The sequence below is a fragment of the Aptenodytes forsteri genome, unplaced genomic scaffold (genome assembly GCF_000699145.1).
Source record: "Aptenodytes forsteri isolate BGI_AS27 unplaced genomic scaffold, ASM69914v1 Scaffold4, whole genome shotgun sequence".
NCBI classification, from domain to species: Eukaryota; Metazoa; Chordata; class Aves; order Sphenisciformes; family Spheniscidae; genus Aptenodytes; species Aptenodytes forsteri.
Genome location: NW_008795442.1, coordinates 1,251,760 through 1,255,447, shown reverse-complemented (window position 1 = coordinate 1,255,447; position 3,688 = coordinate 1,251,760).

The window sequence follows — 3,688 nt, the reverse complement described above, 5'->3', positions numbered from 1 at the left end:
GACCGATGCCCAGCCAGTCCCCGAGCAGCAGCCCCCCCGGCCAGCTTTCCCCCAGTTTATATACTGAGCATGACATCACATGGTATGGAATGTCCCTTTGGGCAGCTGGCGTCAGCTGTCCTGGCTGTGCCCCCTCCCAGCTGCTTGTGCCCCTCCAGCCTTCTCAGTCGGTAGAGCATGGGAAGCTGAAAAGTCCTTGACTAGTGTAAACACTCCCTAGCAACAACTAAAACATCGGTGTGTTATCAACATTATTCTCATCCTAAATCCAAAACACAGCGCTATACCAGCTACTAGGAAGAAAATTAACTCTATCCCAGATGAAACCAGGACAGACCTATAGAGAGATTGAGTAATTGGCTTAAGTTTACTTATCTGAAAGGTACTGCTAGGAGTTCTTGCACAGGCTTTGATCTTCAGAGGGTCACATAATCATATTTGTTAGCCATTCACAGCATTCATGGTCTAATGACTTACATGCACTCATACATTGGCAGTTCCTGAAAGCAGTGGAGACAATTGAGGAAGCTGTCAAATTACTCAAAACACGTTGGCCTTTGCTGTTCATTGGATGGACTCTGACTTTGTAACACTTGGTTTGTAACCTTCTTGTCTTCATGTGTCTGCTTTATGGCATATTTATGTAAAATACTCCCTGTAGTGTCATCTTTGGGATTATTTGGGCCATTAAGTCTGTTGCTCATGAGATTTACATCAGACTTTCCAGTTTAAATTCAGAAAGCATTTAAACCTGTGTTCAATTCACCCCTGTTTAGGACATCTTTTGATTCTCATGTTTAATCAATATTTAAGTGCCGCACAAAGGATGATGAGACGTGCATAAAGTTTTATTTGTGAGGTCCACAGCTGATGGCATAAATTGACTTCAAAGTTACCTGGGGCGGGGGGGCAGACTAATCCACAAGAATGAGAGAACAAGAGGGGAAAAAATAAAAAAAAAAGGGAAAAGAGAGATAGAAGGGGAAAATCTCTCCCTGGTGGCCAGCTGGGAAATGAAGTGGTGGGGTCCCCAGAAGAGCATCCTCCTCTATTGCATGTTCTCTCCAGTGCAACAGTGCAGCAGGTGGTGGTAACGATGATGATTTTTTTAGCCATGCTTTTTCCCTGGTACTGTGTGGTTTTCCTCAGGACCTGGCCAAACTCGCTGTTTTTTTCCTGTTTATGATGATTTTAGCATTGATGGGAGCATGCTTATTTAGGTGCAAGTGTTACACACCGATTCGTTGCTGAGTTTTGGGCATGCATGTTGTTGGGTAATGCTTATCAGCGATTTATGACTATTATCTGCAATGTTATTCACTAAATCCTGTATTCCTGCAGTATGAACTAAAAGCTACAAAACAAGGAATAGTGAAGGGGGGGGTAGGGGAGATGATTCTCATGCCAGTGGAAGCAGGTTCCCATGAGAATCTGCCATAGCTACAACATTGGGGTTGGCAGGTGCAAGGCTGTGAGAATAACAACATGAGAAAAACAGCATGGGAACAAAAGGGAGAAAATACTGCCACATCAGTTTAGGTGAGAGGTTGCAGAGCTGGAAGTGAAAGTCAGACTACGGAATTGCAAATGGAGGGCCCTTAGCATTATGAAGGTTAAGACACTTAAGGCACTGTGCAGTATAAGTGTATGTGCTTAAAGACAAACACCCACTTAGGTGCACTGAGAAATTGGAATGTTTTTCTGAGCTGAGGTCCATGTGAGCTACGTTACAGAAGGGACTCAATTGTAGCCAGGTAAGCAGTGACCTATTCCATCACAAAGTATCTTACGCTACCTGTTGGTTTGATATTGACTGTTAGGAGTGGACAAAAGGTATCTGAGTGTAGTGTTAAGGTCTAGCTAGATCAGAATACAGAATGCAGTTCTGCAGGTGCAGAATCTTGTCTACATTTTGATTTCTGTGAAGTGCAAGACCTTGGACAGTAAAAATCAAGTGGAAATCATAATTTGCAAAGTTTTTCCACAAGTAGCATGCAGGAATTCACTCAGAAGTCCTTCACACAGCTGAAATATTACAGGTCTGGACAATTACTGCAATGTTTGTAGATACCAGTCTTTGCTTGTTAATAACTTGTAATTAATTCAACTTAATACTTGAAATAACAATTTACTTGTTATTTCATTATTAGTCTATTTATGAATGTAAAAACCATACTGCTTTTAATTTGACAATTCCAAAGTACTGTTGCTGATTTACTGGCCAATAATAAAACATGAAGTCAATAAAACAAAAAGTAAAAAGCATTTACACCTTCTAACAGTAATGTGGGATTGCATCACCTTTCAACACAAACATCTTTACATTTTACCTATTAAATGTAATTCTGCATCAATTATTCTAGCTTGGGCTATACGTCTGTGGCTTTTAGTAGCTTCACCAAAGTACAAGTTAGCAGAGTAGTTCTGAAAACACCCCTGTTAGTACAGACTCCTTTCCATTGAGCTGGCTGATCCACTAAAGTCAGCAGAAGGTTTTGGAGATCTCCAATTGCCGTTTTTTAGACAATTATTTGGACAGAAAAAAACTATGTGATACTTGTAAATATCAGTGATTACACTTTGAAATGAAGATGGAAAGATCATTGAAGGTTTATGGAGGCATACATTTTGACAGGAAATGACATTTTTTGTCATACCAGCTTGCAAGGCATAATAGAGTTTTCAAAAGTATTTGCTTTTGTTCTCAAACTGCCTTCAAAGGCTGTCAGTTATTTTCCAAAGATTGCAGCTGACCTCTAACCTCTGAACTGTTGTTCAATTCACTGAGTGCATGGTTCTTAGTCTTGGGATAGATTTGGAATTAATGTCCATTTTCCTAAGGTGTATATGGATATGGATATTACAGGTTTCTTCCCACAGAAATTTGAACTCACTGTGACTGTTGACAGTAATGTATGGATGGTCGGATGGTTATCAGTCTACTATATGGCATCCTGGATATGTCACTGGAGTAAATGTCATACGTTTTTGTGGTAATTCAGCAAATATGTGTAACAGGGAGTGCATTACTCAGTAAAGACATTAGCATCTCAAAACCCATTTGATAAGGTGTATTGAGACTATTGATGTTAAGCATACAATTCAGGTGCACTGAGACCTCCTTTCAGAGGGTGATAAAAACGGTAGGGTCGGAGGGTGGAATTGCACTGCCCTGACTCAGGGCCAGTAATTTAGGGCAGTTGCTGAGGGTTTTTCTAGTCTCATGCAGAGAGACTGACATTCTCAGGATATGATTCATCCTATCTGAAGTGGTGGGTAAAGCACCTGTTGATGCTTATTGCTTTCCAGTAAGTTAAACAAGGACAAGGATGGATGTGTGAAGAGGGAGAAAAAGAGGCTGATCTGGGGCCAAATGTAAAGATATAGATGGTCTTTGACATTTTAGATAGGTAACACATGAGAGTGCTTCAAGAGGCTGTTCATAAAATATACAGACATCTAACAACACTTTCCAAACAACAGGTTATTTGGGCAACCAGTTAGTCAGGGAGATTTTGTGAGTGTCATGGGCATTGTATTTATCATAGAATAGAATCATAGAATCATTAAGGTTGGAAAAGACCTCTAAGATCATCGAGTCCAACCGTCAACCCAACACCACCATGCCCACTAAACCATGTCCCTAAGCGCCTCATCTACACGTCTTTTAAATACTTCACGGACAGTG